Source organism: Varroa destructor, unplaced genomic scaffold (assembly GCF_002443255.2).
Source record: "Varroa destructor unplaced genomic scaffold, Vdes_3.0 BEIS01000004.1, whole genome shotgun sequence".
NCBI classification, from domain to species: Eukaryota; Metazoa; Arthropoda; class Arachnida; order Mesostigmata; family Varroidae; genus Varroa; species Varroa destructor.
In genome coordinates, this window is record NW_019211457.1 from 8,774,853 (window position 1) to 8,796,534 (window position 21,682).

General features: G+C 43.1%; 1 protein-coding gene and 2 long non-coding RNA genes across 5 annotated transcripts in view; 2 read left to right on the top strand and 1 right to left on the bottom strand.

Annotated features, from left to right (window-relative positions):
* Positions 1-21,682, bottom strand: part of LOC111249200 (uncharacterized) — a 107,484-nt gene that overhangs the window by 40,378 nt on the left and 45,424 nt on the right. The gene's annotated exons all lie outside the window — the stretch shown is intronic.
* LOC111249203 (uncharacterized) lies at positions 590-2,916 on the top strand. The gene is made up of 3 exons (XR_002672834.2): positions 590-754; positions 1,176-1,287; positions 2,798-2,916. It is a non-coding gene; the product is annotated as an uncharacterized LOC111249203 (long non-coding RNA).
* Positions 2,941-16,920, top strand: LOC147755809 (uncharacterized). Its single transcript, XR_015326624.1, has 3 exons — positions 2,941-3,090; positions 12,813-13,017; positions 13,212-16,920. It is a non-coding gene; the product is annotated as an uncharacterized LOC147755809 (long non-coding RNA).

Here is a 21,682-nt window from a genome sequence, read left to right on the forward strand (position 1 = left end):
AAGCACTTATACAAGATAAAGACGATCCTGATACGTCTTAGATATCTTCTTCCTCTAATATGTAAACAAGATCACATTCAATAGTGTGTTGTAGCAGAGCATAGTCTTTGCTCTGATTTGAAATCTGAAAAAGGTGTTAGACGGACTCAAGTTTATCTTTGCCGGTGGAGAATGCAACTTTCCATGTAATGTTAGGTTGTCCAGAAAGTACTGACCGTTTCAAGCAATTCATATAAGTTGATATTATTAAGCTAAACAAGCGCCATTTTGATCGACGACCTTCTGTCACCTTTTTGGCAATATCACAGTTCCATCCAACTTGTATAACTGGTGAACGAAGCCTTGCGACAAATGATTTTTGCATCCTTCCATTGAAGCAGAATCAACGCCATTAAAGGCGTATAGCAGGGACCGAAACGGACGACAATTAAACGATGCAAGGTCCAGGCTATACTGTGGATGGATTTAAATTGCCCATCCAAATTCTTTCAAATTTTTCCGAGTATCTAAAATGTCTGTGGCTGGCATTATCGTGGTAGGAATGACAATGTCTCTTCTGCTCACTGGCTCTGGTTGATTTTTTCAATGACTCGTTGTTGTTAACAGTCGAGGTCCAAATCGATTGTTCTACCCAGCGGTAGCAGCTTATAGCGTATGATTCCTCTCGAACCTTACCAAACACGTAGCATCGCCTTCGCCACTAACTATCAAGTTTCCTCGCCGCGACTATGTCTTTTTTTCACGCAGTTCTGTCGTACGTAATCATTTTTCTATAGTGATTGATCATGACTTCATCAACCATGACAGAAATGGCTCGATTTCTTTGTGTTTATGCGGAGTTTCGCACATGGAAATATGATCGAGTGATTTATTACGCCAATTCGTGCGTCGTCAAAACATAGAGCTTCTTTTTTGTAGCCAGATTTTGTCAGATAGTTTGAAACTATTTCATGGTGGATGTTTATTTCTTTGACGATGTAATGGCTACTCGCGTATCGGTCTTGCCTAATGGGACAACCACTACGAGGGGCATTTTTCATTTACCAGAAAAAAACGAAGCATGCATTAATGCGCCTTGACCCTAAATATCACAAATGTGTCTAGGTCTAACCAGCATGTGTGCCTTTGTTATAAATGTAAAAAATAATGTTTTCACCAAAAACGAACTTTCACAGGAATCTCACTCGTCTTCAAGGCGGCCTATCTTAAGTCTGAACAAAGGCATTCTGATAATCCAGATTTCAAGTCAAGACAAACGCCGTCCGTATATAACTCGTAATACCTGAGGTATGCCATCTGTCTAGAAAAACGGTCAATTTGACAACTCGATATATAATAATACAGTAAATCTTAGCCTTTACGGTACACAAAAAGTAATCCAATATATAGAACAATGTGCTTTATGATGACTGTTATGATTCGTACGATTTTGACTATCTTAGATTAGAGGAAAACAAACGAAGTCAGGTTCTGAAGGCAACAGCCCTTCATCGTCATTAGATGCATCGTGGATTATTAGCCAGTGATTGAAGGCAGGTTTATACTGCTTGCATTCCCGCGACGATTCATAGAAAAAAAAAAAAAGTGTAAATGTAGGCGCACGTACTGTTGTCCTAACATAGCCTCTTCAAGAGATCGTACCTTTCGCACGTTGATAGGCTTTGAACGAATGATTGCTTGTGACTACTTGTCTACCAATATTGGTCTGGGCTTTGATAAACGCATACACGATGACTAGCGATAAATAGATACGAAATAATCGCAAACGTTAAGCGTCCTCTGGATCTGCTCAAAATGTATTTGTCGTTATCTCAGACGGAGCTTGATTACAGTCGTACGTTTTCAAAATTAGAAGAGATAAGCTTCCGACTTTACTGCGTACCCTGATGGCAAACAAATCATTTCATGTGTTTACAGTGTCGTCTTGTATTGTATCTCATACCGTCATCATTTTATGATCGAATACATATGAGTGTTCCTTCTGACTGGGTTTCGAAGACTTTGTTCTGTTCCGTAAAATCCACTCGTATATCCCATGGCTGGGATTATGAATAATCTACCGCCTCTTCAAGATGTTTCTCGTATCGTAAATTCGAAATACGTATCACATATGTCTTATGAGAGAACTACTCATCTTTTGCTGTCGGAAGTTATGCTAAGTTAGGTAGATCAAAAACCGTTGTAAAAAAAAATAAGTTAGCCCATTTCCACAAAACGGAAAGGGATAATTTAGTTATGACTAGCTTGTTTGCTTTTCCTAGTTAAGCGGTGGGACTTTTTGAACGAGTCTATTTTAAGTCAAGCATTGACTTGACTTGAAATTCTTGATATAATTAAATTTATTTCGAGGTTTTAACTGTATCCGTCACGTAAACAACTCATTGCAATCGCCTATTCGGTATAGTATAAAGGACAATACACTAAGCGAGCTACCTTAGTCTTGGGAGGTTTATCCTCTACAAGTTACGCGTCGAATTAGAATAATTTAATTGCGTTAAACAAAGATTGCTCAAAGCTGTCTCAGCAAAACGACAATGCTATTGAAAAGACATACACGCACATATATATACCCAGCGAAACATTTCGTCGTATTAAATCCATTGTTCCGCCTTACACGCAGCTTAATGCAGTATTCACACTTCAGAATATGTTACTAGACTCTGCTATGCGTTGCGCTACCGCTAACCGAGACTCCCGATTCTAGTGAGGTGCATTTCGTAATGTTCCGACTTCTTTTCTACGACGACTTCGTCCTCCAGCTCATTTCATTTAACTGTCCGTCTGCTTGACCTTTCAGCTTAACCACTGAATTGACTGTCTTCGTACGCTACGCAATATACCCTACACCGCAGTTAGCGTTTAGTCATTTTCCGCACGAGTCGTCGGCGTATCGTCCGCTACCGGTTCGTTCAGCGCAACCGTCGTTGTGCGTCTAGTGAACACGCCGGGATTATGGAAACAAAATCGGCACGCGAAGAGATACCGAACAAGAATGGCGTGGAGGAATTGTAATGGCGTTGCATTGTAAAACCGTTCCACCCTCTAACGATAGTGCCAGCCGCAGCGGCAGTGGCGGCGGCAGCGGCACTGGTAAGCCGGAGCTGGCAGCAGCAGCAATAGCTGCCTTCTGTTTTCCAGGGCTGTTAGTTTCTGTGCCTATGTCTTTCAGTATTCGTTTCACTATTGCGCCGCTCTGGCTACGGCAGCATGAGAAGACGAAGGAAAAATAGAACAGGAGAGAGAGAGAGAGAGTGAGCTTGGTGGGTAGAGGGAAAAAGGGATATTGGTCTCTTACGAAATCGATTCTTGGCGAACTCAGCCCCGTGGCAGCCCAGCGTTTCTCAAGCGGGCTATCCCTAAGAATTAGGTCTGTAAACCAATCGGTAAATAGTAGGTAGTGGCGTTAAGGCTTGGGATTGGGAACACCGCGAGGCAGGTGGGAGACCACAGGAATCAGCAACTGGGAACTGTAGTGTAGTTAAGCGATGAGTGTTATCATAACTATCATTACCCCTATTCATGCCGAAGTCGAGTGCGGTCTGCCCTAAAGCGGAAGAGCAATGTTGAACGGAAAGAAACAGTACGTGGCTTAGTGACTGAACAGGGGTCCGTTGGCCAGAGTGATTCTGATGCTATCGCGAATGTTACAGCTATCAGTTACCCGTTTTATCTTTGTTTTTCTCGTAGACCTCAATGACTTGTAGAGTCTGCGCCGGTATTACTCAGTCACCGGTGTGTACCTCCCCTATCAAGGGGTTACCTTCTTAGCTGTTCGCGTATCGAGTTGTAGTCTTTCTCTCATCCTGTTGGGGCACTTCATGCTTAACCAGCAACGATGAGGTTCTGTACAGTGGTTATAACAGAAGCTTCATTACCTCAACAACTGCTGAAGACTACCCTCATTCCTTCACGGTTTTTGAAACCTGACAGTTCTGTTCCAGCACAAGCTTTTTATACTGCCTCTGGCTAAGCTCGTACATGCTCTTAAACAGTCGCTGTCGGCCGCCAATTAGATAAAATTCTACAAAATGCTTTTTATAACTACTCACTTCCTTCTCTTTCTTGTCCACTGCCATAGTCACAATAGCTTTGCGGGAGGTGGGGAAAAGAGCAAAAATTTTAAAGCTAGCGCGTATTTACGTACGGTGCACGCTTACATATTGGCTAAAATTATCCAACAATATTCCGACGCCCCCCAGAAATATAACAACAATACGGACTTCTTTAGCCTCTATAAATATCACTCGTCAGATTGGCAGAGACGCACGCTTTCAATGGAATAATGTTAAAATGTATACTACTCACGACTATGAAACTACCGACGAACTACGATCTAACTTTTAGGATATAAGCCATTGCTGTTATATAACGCAGTCAGAGTCAGCACTGCTCAACTTAGTCTAACCTCACCACAGATCCGAAACTGGTCCTCTCTCATTCATCCGTTAGATCCATGTTTGCACAACGGCCCGCGCATGCTCTCCGCTCATTCTAGTCGAGAGAGTATCGCGGGCTGGGTCTCACTCCAGGGCAATGGCCGCGTCAAGGCGACCACGTGCACTCTGTCTCCTCGGAGCTACACAGCCGCCATCGCCGTTGTCATTAGAGCAACCTGCAGAAACCCCTGAAGTGCAGAGCCGTTTTCCCACGATGCTACCGCATCGACCCGTTCTGCTCACCAAGATTACTTTCCTCTCATTTATTTGTTACTCCGGAACTACCCTCACCTTCGCCAGGGCAGAAAAAAGTCCACGCGAACGCCACGCACACGCAGCCATCTTGATGAACCCGGCGATGCCAGAATTTCCATCTCGGACGTCTCCTTACTATAGCTCACTTTGGTCATCACATACGCCGAGAAACCACTCTACATTGTTCCGAATTGAAGTTAAAAAATATGACGACTCAGCGATGGCGCTCTTTTGTCCAAATCTTTTTCCAAATTCCGGAAACGATCTCTCTTTCCAAGCAGACAAGACATGGCGGCAGCCGGCGTAAACCTTTGCATTGTCCCTCTTTGCTACTGATCTGATTGAACTTTCGCAGCAGCAGCAGCAGTCAGAAGTTTCAGGAATCAGGACTCTTCTGTTTGTTCGAGTAGCCTCGTTATTCCCTCTCTTTTATAAAGGGGGGAAAAGGTCGTGGCCTCTGGCTTGGGCAGGTGAGTCTTGCGCGCTTGCACAAGACGACGTTTCAAAACCTTATCCCCGTACCTCTCGCCCTCGACTATGTGGCAGAGTGCGCCACAGTGGCAGCACCGGCGGTGGCGGCAGTTACCACGTCACCTCTTCTAATGCTTCCAGCTCGCCTTCTCGAAAACGACGTGGCACATAATATACATAGTACTCTGCGCACGGCTTCCACTTGCGGCATCGCCACTGCTGACGTACGTTATACTAGACCGATTCGACACGTGGAGAGGGCGACGCCCTGGGTGAAGCCCCTGGAGCCGTCGCTGCCGCCTAAACTCTCCCAGCCGGCCAGAAGGAGTCAGGATGGGAACTCTCTAACGCCGTTCATTCCGCCTTCCTGCCCCTACGAATTCTTCTCCACAGCGCCCCTTAACGACAGTGGGTTCTGTCCTTCTAGCCCAGATCAAGGGAAACTATCCAGACTTGTGGAGAGAAGGGTAGCCAAACTTATCGGCGTAACCTAACCAGCCAGCGATCTAGACTTGAAAGGAGGGGAATTGCTCCTTGTTGGGAATGGGACTAGCCGGCTACACACGCTTCGCCATGGAACGTGCTGATGTACAGGGGGACGTCCGTCCGAGAAGGGGACAGGGACATCAGCGAGGATCAGCGCTAGGGGTTCCTTGCAGGGGACACAGTGTTGCAAGACGAGGAGGAGGGCAGTGACTCACAGAAGCTGGAACAGAGAGAGTAAAAAGTGAAGAAACAAAGAGGAGATTGAACGCATGGCGCTGGCACGCTCAGTCGTTCCGTTGGTTGGGTCAGACAACGAACTGGGTCAGGGCGACAACGTCGGTCGGCGTCGCTACAGCGGTACAGCGGCATAACCAAAACCGGGGAGAGAACTAGGCAAAAGGCTATGGCTCAGCTAAGGACGCTATAGACAATACCAATATTTGCTAGCAAACATAGGCTTTAGCAGATTCTAGGTCAAGAGACGATCGGCCAGTATTTACTGTCGGTTTCAAGCCAGTTGTTGATTCTGCGCTGCATGATTTAGGGGTGGGCAAGCGTCGATAAATAATGGCAGGGTAATAAATGGGGTTTTGGAAAGGGAGTTCTGCACAGAATTCAGGAACGGCGACCACCAGACAACGAAACTTGCCTTTGCCGGATTGCCAGACCCTGGAGTCGACGATGATCGCTTGTGAACGCAAGAACAGTAGGTCGATAACGAGAACTCCGATAAACCGAATCCAGGCTCAAGCAGATAAAGTTGAATAACAACGAATGAACGCCTTGACTGACTCGACGTTCGAGGGTTCTTCAAGGTGGCAAGGAGCTGCGCTTTCGCCATTTGCGGTCCACTCCATGTGCGACTTCATTTGGCGCTGTCGAATAGCGGACAACTAACACCCGGAAAAAGATGTCCTTCTTGTACAGTATTCGGTTGAGCCGCTGAATAGCCAGCACAACAATGCTGATAGAAGTTAGCTGTCTAATAAAGTGTAGGACGTAGGATAGTTCAGCAATGATTCACAGCAATCAAATTCTTCCCTCAACTCGATCGGGAATCGATAGCGGTAATTGTAATGATATCACAACGATCCTGACAAAGCAAAGCTTGAACAAACCAAATAAGTGAAACCAAATAAGGCCACGTCCCAAGTAGGTAGCATACGGCCTGCTCTAGGGTTGACCAATCAGCGAAGAGCTCCAAAAGGCTTTATAATTGTAAGAGTCATAAAGAACAGTAGCGATTTGTTAATCATCTGCAAGTAATAACGTACAGGTCGCACGAGCGTGACGTGAGATGTCTGCGATGGAACAATCTATCTTTGTTGTTTTCTGTTGAATCTAGTTGGGTATTCATAACTAAGAAAAGTTCCTAAAGTTTACAGTTCTGTACAAAGGACAACCTCAAAACTTGTGCCTCAGCCACGTGACTCAGTTTCGAAAATTCGGAAGTTTTTCTTTGCGTGCTTTTTCTGAGGTGCAGTTTGTCCTACGGTCTTGTGCTTGCGAATCTGCTAGTAAGTTATTCTCTGTCTATGCACATTTCAAGATGGCTCGGTCGTAAAATGCGTAAATGAAACCTGTACATCAGTTCTTGATGACGGTGTTCAAACTTGACAGGGCTCACATTTTCGCTACCTTGTCATTACTATAAACGGCTAATTACGTTGTCGAACGTACCCGCAGGCTTGCCTTTGTTATACAATCACTATATTAACGTCTCAAAACTTAAGGTCAGCTTTTAATCGCTATTATATATACATATCGGGAATTTTTCCTCTACGGGCAACGACTCTGGCGTAGTTCCAAGGTCATGATGCCCTCTCCCAATCGTGTCGTCGTTCGGACGCTAAGTGTACTTCTGCGGTTCGAGCATTTATCAAATGGGTTTATGGCAGCTGATTCGTGTTCGTAGCCCCCTGTTTAGTTACTAATAAACACAACCTCATTTTATATATAAATTATCCTGCAGGAAACATTAAAGGTGAGATGCACTGACGCTGAATAACACAATTAAATAATATTAGTGTAACTAGCTAGTCTATGGTAAAAGCTATAATTTAAACGAAGCCGGTTTTTAGTCCAGCTTCACGGGAGGCTTCAGGTGCCTAAGGATCGGGTTGACTCAGTGGACGTCAATCTTCTCGTCTACGGCTACCTTGTTTCCGTATGCAGCCGGGTAGCTGAAAAATTGCGATTTCATCGCAATTTTTTCAATCTTTCGATCTGAATACATGTGCCGAATGAGGTTGCTTAGGTAGGATCTGACTGCCAGATCTGGCCAGCCGAGAAGTCGGCCATAATGTGAGCACTATCATAATGGGGTTAGCTTAAACTGATTGGTAGAACTCCTGGCGGAACTATGGTGATGATGATTCCTAGTTATTTCGCTCTATAGCGTTTTATAACATAACGGTTTTAACGTATCAAAATGGAGACAGTTGAGTAAGCAGCAGTGACGACGGCTGCGGCGTCGTCATGACGAAAAGCGCCAAAAAGGTCAAATAAGATCTGTGGACGCCAGTTTCTCCAGACTAAGTTCAACTTGTATCCTACACGTTTCCAGCCAGCATCAGTCTCTTTAGCAGTATTTTATTTGTCTTATGATTTAATACTCGGGAAAAATGTGAGGTCTGCAAGATTCTGCCCACAGGTCTAGAACTGAATTAACGGACAGTGTGTAAAAGCAGACGTATAGCAGCCTTGGCTATTTTTTCATCAGTATATAAAATAATAGAGGTCAAACTATACATAGTAAAAAAGAAATTCTATATATATATATATAGATATATATATATGTATGTATGTACAACATGTTCTTATAATTTTCAACTTGCAAGTTTAATGATAGCAGCCGTGCGTCAAACAATATTCTTAGGTGGAAACCCGTTCAAGATCCGAGCGAATCCGTCCCTATTTAGTTTTTGCCTTAGTGGGCCAAAGGTATCTAAAAAGCGCAACGGTTTAAAAGATCAGAAAGACCATCACCATTTTACCGATAACTTCCTGGGTTTAATAAAGAATTTTAGTATGATGTGCATTAGCTTATTTTTGAAAAAAGAAGCAGCTTAAAACGGCCAGAGGAAAAAGCGGATACGGGAGTTGAAAGTTGCCACACTGGACCGTGGTCAGGCAATAACATATATCCTCAATATCGTTACAGATAGATACATATATAACACATTTATAAAGAACTATATGTCAATAAACATATTTATCTTGCTTTTTGACAATACGAACAGGGCTTCATATAAAATTGTTCAAATGTCGTGTGGCGAGACGCGTCTAGCAACGAAAATGGACGACTCGTACGAGATTTAACGACATGTTATTAATACAGGGGCGGCTCAGCTGTGCTGCAGAAAAATGCAACCACTTATTAGGGTTTAATCCAAACACATATTGATTTTATCTAAGCTTTGTTACTATCAATAACGTCATAGACGTAAGTAATTTGTTGGAGTCATTTACAGCTGATGCCTGCTTACCATAACAGAACTAAACGTACTGATGCTTTGTCATCAAGAACGGCAAACTTTTGAATTAGCAAAACTCAGACAGAAAATCACAGCTGCGGCGCATATAGTAGACACAGATGCAACTAGGTATATTTGTAGTGATCCTATAAATCTTATAGAATGTTGACGGAGTCGTTATTTCAAGGGTCAGGAAAAAACAGTCACGAACAAAATAAACAAGGATCTAAGTCATTTTGCCAAACAGGCAGCTGAGACTAGTCCTGTTGCAGCGACACAAGCGGTACTCAAACGATCGGGTTTTGTTAACGTTGTTTGAGCCCCTGACGAATCCATTGCTATCTACGCCTATTGTTGTTGTTGTTGTTGTTGTTGATGATGATGAATGTCGCAAGTGTTTTCATTCAATCTCCGGAAAATGCGAAACACCTACCAAGTCTGCTGATGAGACCATAGCACCGACACAACAGTTTGAACAACGTTCTAACAGGCAGGCTGCGATTGTCGGCCCTTGCGGGGCAGCCCCCAATAACTCTTCAATAAAGCTTGCCTGTTCCCACCAAACCGATAAAGCGCAGACTTGGGCTGGAATTTGATCAGGCGGCTGGACGCCGCTCACAACCAAAAACACCAAGTCCTGTAACGTCTCTTGAACGTCCTCGGCAATCTGCCTATTCCACCTCCGTCCCCAGCCTATACATTGTATTACCCTAGTTTTATCTGCTGCAGACCGTATCTGGCTATAAATTGCGAGTAGTACTCTGGTCCGGTAGAAAGACCGAGACAAAGCCCCGACTGCCTTGCCCCTGCTGCTGGGAGCACGTGGTGAAATCAAGCTGGGGGCACGCAGGCCTGTTAGCAACCTCCTGACTCGAACGCTCCCGATCGAAGTGGTGGAGGCTGCGGGTGACGGGGGTGTTGCAGTGATGCAATCATCATCATGGCCCACGAAGTGTTTTCGGAGAAAGAAATGCCTTCGGCAAGAAATGCCCTTGGTATCATCCCCTAACCGTGCAACCCTTGAACGAACATGTGTGCAGGTCTAAAAGACAGCTCTGTGTCCCGTCTCTCCCTGTTGGGATATGAAGACTGGCAAAGCATGCCAGAACAATGAAGCGGGTCTTAGAGTACCCCTTTTCACGGGTAAATGGAGGGAATGAGGTCCTGGAAAATGGGGTCGGTTGAAGGTTCCCCGAAAACAATTTCAGCTGCATTACTCTTATTACTAAAATAACGACTGGCAACTAAATTACCGGTTCACAGCAGGTAAGGGTTCAGAATAGAACACTCTATTCCTCTAGAAAACAGAAACGTTCAGAGCGAATCTGTTGGCTTTTGTTGATAGAAAATATGGATGGCCATGGAAGCGAGTAGTGACAAAAAAATACCTTGAAAAGGGTCAGAAAACGGACAGGTCTCGGAAACACTGTTTCAATGGGGCGCTGAACATGGAAGTTCGAATGTTTCTGAAATCGAAATTGGGAACTCTGCAAACATCTATCGAACGAATTCGCTACTGCAAAAAGTACAGTGATTCTTAATGTAATGTTATATCTAATAACAAACTCATATTCTGTTTTTGCAATTACGCCTTAGAGACAGGAAATTTACAGAATATGGATAAGTATACTATTACGCTATGACAAAGCCGCCGATCGTATTGTTAAAAACCAAGATCGAACATAAATGTACTGATCTGTTTGATCTTGGATACGACGATCGACATTAGTAATGCGACTATTCATGGCGCCATTTAAACAGAAGCAATCCCGGCCTGAGGAACCACATTGCTCATTTACAATAGAAACAAAAACCAGCGAAATACTACGTCTAGGCCATAGCAACTATTCCTCTTAATATGATTCATGTAGTTGATAGTAGGACAAAGTGATCAATTGTATTTGGCATAGCTGTTCAAACAAGTACAAGACAAAGATTGACGAGACACTTTTCGATGGTTGACAACATACTTGTCTAATGGTTGAATATGAATAATCTACCCGGGTTTTTTTTTGCGCAGATTGCGCAGCAGCTCTGATCCGTCCCTCTAGGACTGAGAGAAATATAGTGTCTGCTTTTTACACTTTTAATCATATCTGACTCCGTCCAACACACCGTTGTTAGTCTGCTGCGACTAGCCATGACGCCATTTTTCCACAGCTGTCTACGAAAAACCCGGTAACGACAATGCATGGGTCCTAAACACGTTTTTTACAGTTAGCCATTAAAGAAGGCAAGACGTAAAGCCGCACTTGCCACTAACGTCAACCCATTCATTTGGAACACACGAACGTACCGATCTCTAATGGACAGCCAGCCCGCATATACCCATCCATTAGAAAAGGTCCCGACCCCAGCGAGAGCTCAAAACAACAGTGAAACGGGACCCATATAGCAAACAAAAACTTCTTCTTTCCTCATATTAGATAACAATCAGCTTTGAATTACGTTCGTGAGATAGTGCAGTAACAGTGCGCGTTCCTATTGAACCTAAGAACACGTGGAATGGTCTAGGTTGGAAGCCGGGCGTAGAGATTTTCCGTTTCATGTTAATGGAAGCAAGCCGTGCAATGGAGCAATGCTTAGCGGCCGGTAAGTACCGGACGAAAAACCCGACACATTTATTTATTAGGCCATTTGTTCCTTGTCATACGACTAGTAATACGCCCTGCTGTCAGCGATGTACGCCAGAGTCTCTAGTATTGTTTAGTCGATCACAGCGATAAGGCGAGTCGCCGTTGTGCTGAAAACCAGTTCGAAGCACTGATCGAAGACACGCAAAACAATAGGTTTTTGCCCGCCGCCGAAAACTCGGTCGATGAAAACTGCTCCACTGATGCAATAATAAGCCTTCCTTTTGCTAAGCCAAATTGTTATTTTGGCACTAATGCACAACTGCAAGCGAAAAAGAGTTGGCTGGCTGGCTGGCTGGCTGGTTACGGCTGTTGGGGTCGTATAGGTTAAACCTATCGAAGATTTACGATAAACAGCGCACGAACGTACAATAACTGTAAAAGTATTCGCATACTTTTTAACTAAACTTAAAAAAAAGTTCGTTGAAAAAAGTAATGTAATGGAAAAAATACGTTTTCAAATAAAAAAACACCGCATTTGTAGAATTCGTTGAGGAACGAATAAATAAATCGCGAATTATTTACGGGCAAGAAGTTGGGTCAAGTTTTGGAGATTTTGTTTTAGCTTACTATTAAAAATATATTGAAATCGTATTAAAATTGGCGTAGACAATAATGTAGCAGTTATGAGGCCTACGAAACAGAAAACCGAGCCTGCCAAGTGGAGTGTTAAGGCCCACGAAATGGATAGTTGAGAACGGACTGGAAACTTTATAACCAGGACAGAAAAAAGCTCTATCTATTCTATTTCATCTGCTTTAATTGAGCAACCCTAACTCTGTAAAAAGAGTTTCCAAATCGACCTAAGCGAAGCCTACGACAAACTAAGATAACAGAGAAATATGCAATTAACAATTACAAGCAGAATACTTAAGCCATTACTGAAATAACTATCAGGGACTGTAATCAAACCTCAACTAAAATTTAATTATTTTACATTTATTTTCTGTGACTCATAAACAGTCCATTTCATGTGGGCTAGCTCCGCTTTTATCTCAAAAAGTTTCTGAAAGACGAAGGAATTCTTATGCAAAGATATTTGTTTGTTTTCGCAGGACCTTCCTGCGTCGTCAGCTTTACAGGGTACCACGTTGACGGACGGTGAACGGCAAGCAAAACACAAGGCCGGCTAAAGGAGTAGCGTGAAGCGTGTGTGAACTATTACGCAGATCAATTTCGCTAAATAAACCTTTTAATACTTTGGTAAATATTCGTGTCTCTTAATGCCGATCTGCTTCACTCGCTCGTCAGTTGACTGGAGTAAGTAACGTGTTCCTTTTAATGCGATTAACTATTTCCTCTATTACGTTATAATTTATACGTACGAAGTGCAAAATTGGGTAATCTTTTGTATCATGTCAAGTGTTCTTTAGGAACGAATATCGATAACTATACCAATTTGGCCTTCGCTGATATCATTTTTCTTCTTCGTGGTTTCATTTATGTTGTCACAGGTCTAATGTGTATACTTCTCCAAACGGAACAGTTCAAGCCCACAAAGAAATATATCTGTGGACCCGCGAGTATATAAGTGGCCCATTTTAAACTCAATACAGCAGATGGACAACGTTCGAATGTTGGTGCACAGTTGGCTGTAGGGAGGTACCGCCACTATTTACTCGACTAGAATTACACTATGCGTGTGGGGCAGGTGGCAGGGGTAAAATTTCATCCGCAGTAGCCTGCTTCGTCGATCGGCCACTCACCTTTCGCTGCAAAATACTACAACACTATGGAAAAAAAACGGTAGAGAGTCTTTGCAGGCAACGATCACCTGCCTCTTTTGCTGGCCTAGATGCCAAAAGGAGCAAGGCGGCGCAGGCAAAAACGTCGAGGCCACAGACTTAGCCAACGTTCCACGGGGGCAAGGTGGGGTAAAAAGCGAGGAGACGGGAGGCGTTCGCAAAGTTGATGATACCAGCTTACGCTCCAGCGGTACAGCGGTCTGTTCGGTCTGAGCATGAACGGCCCGATGTTACAACACATGAGAGGGAGAAGACGGGGCAAGGGCGTACGTTGCAAGCGACTCGCGGAAGTGAATACAACGTTGCCATACGCCGAGGCAACGCCGCGGCTATCGCAGACTACCGTCGGTTGCGGCGGACTACGGTGCCATAGTTGAGGCACCATGAAGGAGATTGCCACATCATGAGCACACATTCACTCACGCAGGCATACAAACTTATAGCACCCCTTTCACACACGCGAGCCAGCAGAGACGCACAAACGCCGCAGCTCGAACTAGCGCATGGCTCCAGTTGTAGTTTTGCGATCGTATCGGGTTACTAAGACAGGAGGAAGAAACGGAAAAAAAGAGAGGGGTACATGGAAAAAAGGAGGGTTGAGTAACGGGAGGTCCGGAAGATAGTGAGGGGAATTCAAACCCAGTGGGGAGATGAGGGACTGTACCTACTTTTGCACAAAATGTTCTCAATACACTCACGCAGAAGAAGAGAAGTGAGAAACGGAAAAACGAAAGGGAATAGAATATAATGCTCAACCCCTACAGTCTCATTAATCTCGTTCGTTCACGCGTTACCTTGCTCGTCGAGGCTACTTCCATGTTTTCCTTTTCTTAGCCGGCGTGTGTCTGTTCCTGTGTACAAATGTGCACTCATTGTGCAAGCAGGATTTCTTTCTTCTTGATTAATGTCCACGCATGGACGGCACACGAAGGTAGTGTAAGAAAAACACGAGAAACGTGCAGAAATTCAGTACAAGCTCGTAGAGCATACACATAGACTATGTATGCCTGCGGGTTCATATTCATCGTTGAGGAGAGTCGAGTGCCCAGCGGGTCTTTTCGTACAGGAGACGATTCGCAAAGCAGTCGCTCTTCTGTGCGCTGACGTAGCCGCTTTTGTTGAGCTCCTTCCGAAGGGAGTTCAGAACAACACATGCTAAAATCTCGAGAAAGAAGCAGATGGCCAATGACGAAAGAAAGGGCCGGACCTTTATGGTGCCTGTAGTCGTTGTTTTTTCCGCGTGTTTCCTCAGCTGTACATACGTAAGAAGAATACGTATTTTTGGTTTATTTCACGTTGAACCTCGTTAGGTTCTTCACACATGATTAGATCTTCCCACCTCTTTGAAGCCAGTCTTTCTTTACAATTGCTTTACCCTGGCAGTGCGATATTAGTTAACGAAATAATACATTTACTACTCGTTTTACCAATCTACAATAGCGTGAACGCGCTTCGAAAGAACTAGGGGACCCTGAGGAAATCTGTTATGGAAAACGCAGTTCTACCGAACGCTTTTTTGATCCTCATAGCCAGAGCTCTTACAGTCAAGTAGGTATTATGCCAATCCTCAGTTCGTGAATCGGCCTCAGTATGTCCATCATCTAGCTTAGAACTGCATGGTCTATATGATCAAAAAAGATAAGAACTTGAAAATAACACAAACAGAGTTACGAGAAACAGAACATCGGGGTTTTGCAATTATTGACCAATAATATCGAATGGTTCCCCAGGAATTGGCTTTCCTCTGCTAAGACCATTATGGTTTAAGGCCAAGTACCCAAACACTGATAAATATAAATTGAACGAAGGCTTGTGAATGTGCCAGTCGGCTAGATTCTTGATGATGAAGCGAAATATTGGTGAATACTTTTCCGCTGATAGTTTAATTATTAGTGGCATACGACGTTAGCTTTGGTCACAAAAAGTTAAAATGTTCAGTCCTATTTTACACCGGAAATACCCTGACAATACCTTCAATAGGACAAGGTCACTGTTAGGGACTCCTTCGAGAAGAACACAGCGCGGGGATGGCTGCAATCGTAGCGTTTAGCTTGCAAATCTGTTGCATCGGTCATTTTGAAATTTTGTGTTCACCAACATTTTTCTAATTGTCTAATTTCACTTAAGATTGTGGAAATCGAGCTTGTAAGTTATTGTTTTCGGGATTATATTAATGATGTCGAAAGTATATAAATATATAAAAAAATAAAGTAGGCCCAGACAACTTTCCTGATATATGCATTTCTATAAGCGAATACCATGCCTAATAAAACTACTATTTACCCAAACGAAAAATATCATTCTGGGGCTAGTCACACATGTACACTGTCCATTGTTTGTTAATATTCGACTGTATCTGCGAGTATAGAACAGTTAACTTTACTTTAATAGTTAACTTTAGGAAAATCGCAGTTTATATAATAAAATATTTCCTTCTTGTTTACGTCAATAACCTAAATCGGATCATATTAACAAGCTATGTAGCAATCAATTTTTTGCCGTTCGTCAGGAAAATTCAGTGTCAGCAAAACAGGATGTTAAAACTATGATCTACGATCAACATGAAGGTATTGGCTTGAGCGTAGTTGTCGATTAAAAGCACACTATTGTTTGTTTAGAGTAATTGTTTCTTGTTCCTTTACTATTTGATCGTTGCATCACATAACTCTAGGATCACTTGGAATCCTTAACGTAAGGTTAGACTCCTCTACAATTCGTGAACGGGCGTGTGCTTTCTACAGTTCAAACCCAGGCTTAGATTTTATGCCATTAGATTCTTCTGATTGTTTGTTCTCCATTTATGAAACAATGTTTAGCAGTGAAATCATGGGTCATTATACAATTTTTGCTGACAAAAATAAAACGTACGTTCTTTACAGCATTATTAAGTTCTAGAAGGAATTGTTTCTGCCATATACAGACAGCATAGCCTCAATGTCTTCCGAATCATTCTTCCAGAAGGTATCGCTGCCACCCTCTGGGCTCAAGGTTCTTTATTGACAACGCATTTTTAACCGAATGGCGTCACGATATAAGGGTACAAGGAATAATAACGGATAGCCTATCACATATAGTCAGGTTTGTAGCAAACAGCAAAACCAGGGTAACACAGTGGTCCGGGTCAATTGACGCATTATTTTCGAATTTTTTATCATCATATCACAGCTTTCAGCATCGTCTGCTCATCTGGACGAAGGCGTAATACGCCCTTTTGTTTGGTTTTGGCTATTTATACTTTTTGCTAGGAGGTTGTTGATGCCTATTATTCAAAATTTCTCTATATCACACCTAAGGCGTTGAGCGGTGTTGACGGCGGCACATAAGCTGTTACGTGTGCTTGAACATCTATCAAAGACAAAACTATTTAGAAAAGGAGCTTACTGAGCCAACATTTCCTCATATTTTTTCCATATCTAGAACAATCACAGCCAGTATGTGAATTCAGTGGCTAGGTTAGAATTAGAAAATATTTTATAGGTTTTTATAGGGAAACTCCATAGTTTGTTTCTAGAATGAGCAGAAAAACTATTTTTGTTTTGGAAATGTTCAATACAATTGTCAGTTACCTACGTTCCTTTCCAGAGGTTCTTTCCTAGAGAAAAGGAATAGCGAACTTCCAGCTGGAAGTTCGCTATTTCTTTTCTCTTAAATATTCGAGATTTTTCCAAATGTTTCAATAAAAAATAAAACGTCTTGTTCTTTTTTAAGTTAGAGGCTAATAAATGATACGTACATATATTTTAGACCTAAGCCCACTATAGAAGAGTCATCATTTGTAAAGGTATATGTTAAACAAAAACCAAATAGATATTACTATTAAGATTTCGAACGCATTCCGGCTGTCACTTATACTTATATACATATATATGTAGTTAAGGAGAACGGGTTCACGGATAAGAGCGTGTGCAGGAGAGTCGAGTCACGTTATGGCCTCCAGCCGCTACCATCCTTTTATTATCTAGACAACCTTCTCTCGAGTTGTCGTTATTAGCTGTCACTGGCACCACGACGTGTACACACTAAGTGAACAGAGTAGAAGACAGAAAGTACTCTACGGAGCGTCCGTATCATAAAGGCAGCGTCCGCCGGACCGACCAACCGACGGCTACGCCGAAGTCGATAATAAATAGCAAAGTGCAACAGGGAAAGCCTTCACAAAAGTGGACCTATCTGCCTTCCACCTCCCAGTAGCCCAGTCCCAGAATTCGAAAGCTCTAAAGAGAGCGCAAAAAAAACAGCGAAAGACAGCAGAGACGCTGCGCTATACGTAGCGGTCAAACTGATAATTGCAAAATCTCATTTGGCCGACGAACGTTGGGTGGCTAGTGGACCAGCCAAAAGCCGTGGCATGATCGCAGTTTTTATTTCATCTGCACCCCTATCGCGTCTATTACATGATCGTACATTTCGCTAGTGTCGATGTGTTAGCAGCGATGTAGCTGTGCAATTTGGTGCAGTGATTGCGATCAAATTTGACTTAGGCCTGCATTGTTTTTACCCGTTTCGACCCGTGACATGACGCTGGCATCATGAAGTTCTCAAGAAGAAAACGGAACTTTGACTTACTCTGTCTCTGGGTCGTTATTTCTCGAGTGAATGTCGAACGAACCATGAACACCCCAGTCACTACCAGCGGCGCACCGAATGCAGTACTCTAAGGAATTGCCTCGCCCGAATGCGTTTTGCAATAAAAAACGACGCAGCTGGCGCAGACTGACGCACAGAAGATTTCGCGAATAGCAGCAGAACGTTCTGTTCTGCCAAGGTCTCTTATATTGTTGGTTCGTTCTTTCATCCATCCATCTGACTGTTAGTTGGTTTTTGGAAGCCACCGTCAGTCCGCCTTAACCACCGCCGGATGTCCTGATATCTCGCGACGTTTGGGCAGAACAAAGCAAGGCATTAGCCCGCTTCTAACAGCTGCTCGCAGCTGTTCAGGGCTAGTAGCAGCTACAGCGGTTCTTCTAGTAGCGCCGCCATAGAACTTGAGGGCACTGACTGTCGAAAAAGGAGACATGAACTGTCAAATCCTGCGAAGACCTGCAGCGCTAGTCAAATAGGGGCTATGCGCTGGACGAGGCAAGGCGCCGAGTTAGGCACCGCTAACCATAGCAAATGAGAGTCACCGGTATAAAAAAGTGATCTATGAGAGGTTGAGCAAAAATACTACCTCCACTTATCCCTATGGCGGGGGAAGAGGAGCCAAAGCCAAAGAAAATGAGACATTGTGTCACATCTCGACGGCGTAGCAAGAACAGACAGACTAGCACAGGCCAAGCCCCATCCAGAACTCCTTCTCCCGACATAGGACCATTGAACAAACAAACCTGAGAGAAATACTTAGCACTCACATCCGACACTAGAGGTAAGGCTCGACTAAAACAACGGCACGCGCAAAGTTGCTCTCTAAAAAAGGCTGCTAAGTCTGAAGCATACGAAGGACTAAAAAGTGGAATTGTTACTTAAAATTGAACAACAATTCGCTCGAAGTAAATGTTGTGCGCGTATATTGAGGTTTGTTGACTGTTTAGTTTGTTATTGAAAGACTGACTAAATTTAGTAAGAAGGTAGCCATCTATCGAAATATATATATCGAAACGATCGATCATAGGCTACTGAAAAGGTAGGTTCTCTATAATCAGTAAATTGTAATAAAATCAACAGTATTTCCGCAAAGAGTAGCGGTCGCACAATGTCGGTTTGTTTCAGGAAATGGCGACAGTGGATAGCCTTGCGAAGAGCGTTATGCTTCTTGATTTCATATCGTAGCCACCACGATCATCATATAAGCATCAGCTTATACCGCCAGCTAGACACGAAAAGCCGATAAAAACGGAACATAATGAAAGTGTCAAGACTTCACGGTAGATTCCGCCGAAAGTAAAAAGTTTTGTCATTGGTCGTATACACTGACAGGATGAAGCGCATATGCTACTAGTTACCTCGAGTGATGTAATATGTCACCTAAAATTAAAGCCATACCAACAAGACCGTATACGATTCAAATCCATTTAAAATTGTTTCATACATTTAAGACAGACATGTTATACGAAGTAAACGCGTCAAGAAGATTCAAGAGACCAAGCCTATTATATTTCAAAAGGCACAGTCCCGTTTAATTCTTCTTATATGCCTCAACGACCCACAGGGTAGTTGAGACAGATAAAGAGCCAGGACAAACGCCTTCGCTCTGCACGACCATTCAGTAAATAACGCAAATCTCCTAATAGAGAGAAATGTTAACACCCTATTACCAGCTTAACGCCGCCATCAGGTGTTCCAGGATATACCCTCTGAGGGATTATTCTATCATAACATTAACTGTTACGGCTGCTGGCTAAGGCACGCAATACATAAAAATTTGTTAGAGCGACTATAAAAAGAGAAAAAACCATTCTATCGAGTTTCAGCCTGAAAGACTTGAGCCTCTTCTGCTGCTGTTGCTGTTGGGCAAGGCTGCAGCTTGGCTTGACAAGGACGTTCTTACTCTCCAACCGGCTCACGATACTGATCGCCAATGAAGGCGGAACGATTACCAATAGCCGACATATCGTTCACATAGTTATCGCGAGCAAGCCGCTTCCCTTCGTACACGTAGCGTAGTGGATATGCTTGCGTTGTGGAGCACGTACAATGACTGCTTGCGGTCGAAACACATCGAGACTCAATCGGACGTCGAATAAAGGGCAAAGCAGAAAAGAGAAGAACGTGAACTCGCAAGAAACCCACACAGTAGCAGGGCCGGCCATAAAGAGATGATCGTCAGCTCATGTATGCTAGCGTATGTGGGATTCGTGTTTGTGACCCGGAGTGGAATGAGATGGCCTGGGAATATAAACGTGTTACCACTTTATTTCAAGGCTGGCCTAACGCCAGAATTCTGTTATCTATAATTGTAACGTATGCCGTACAAGTGGTGGCCGTATTCGGGAATAACAAATAGCCAGCAGATAAGCTGAGTGAGACCGTGATAAAAAAATTAATGTTAAGGCGATATAATCTTTTGTAGATCATATTGATTTGGCTTAATACAAATGTATGTGCTGTATGGAGCGTGAGTCATCTGACCATCCGTTCTACGTCCGGACATCGAAAATGCGTATTCGCTACGTGGCCAATCGGTCGTAGAAGGTTCAATTAAAAACCTGTCTCTCCTGCGTCGAATCGAAAGGATTGACGGTAATGGCGTGATTCAACGTTAGCGAAATCTAAGATATAACAGCATAACCAATAATAAATGTATGGTTGAATAAAATCAAGTTTAATTCTAGGTATCACTCTCTATCACATCACAGTCGCAACCCAGATTTTGCGTTTTGTCCTCTGTAGAAGGACAGAACTGTTCCTAAAACTGAAATTGCTTTTTCGTGAGTACTTGAATAACTTTGAAGCATTTTGGAGTAATTATTTTAGAGAGTTAATATTAAAGTCTGTGTTCGTTACATGTTTTATAAAGTGACCCGCACCACTATTAATAACTATATTCCATCCGGAAGATCATATATCGAAGGGGTTTTACCTGTTGTTTCTATTTACGTACATCGTTTTCGCGGTATAAACTACTTAACAATATTTTCCGTTTAAGTTTAGTCTTAATAGGCAACATGCGTCACAAAAGTCGTACAAGGTCCATTATGGCGTTAAGCTTTGCCGCGTATGAAAATGCTTATTATGACGATACTTGAGTATGTACAAAGCACGCTGATTGTTCAGCTAAGTAAACTTGCATACGTATATAGTATTCGCACGAAACAGTAACTAGTTACCCTAATAGGTGACACCTTCAAAGGAAGTCACAATACTCTAACTCCAGTTAACGTTAAAATCATTTCAAACCAATCGTTCGCTGAGCTCCGCAGAGGAGTCCAAACACGGTTCCAGTTTTACAAGACATACTCTCCCTTTCTAAAAAAGGGATGCTCCCTTTAGAATTGTCGGTAAATTCTGTCGCCTTGTCGAATAGATTTAGCCAGACTTAATATGATTATTTCCGGAAACGGAAGAATTGCGAAAATTATTTTTAGCTCTGCGCAGCTAATAATAATAGAAGCCAAAATCTAGCGAAGCCAAAAAAACATTTTTCTATAATAAATAAGATGGCGAATGCAGAGGAAAAGCTTCCAGAGACTTTAGTCGAAATAATTCGCAAAGGTGGGTTGCGCCCCCGTTCCCCCGCTATA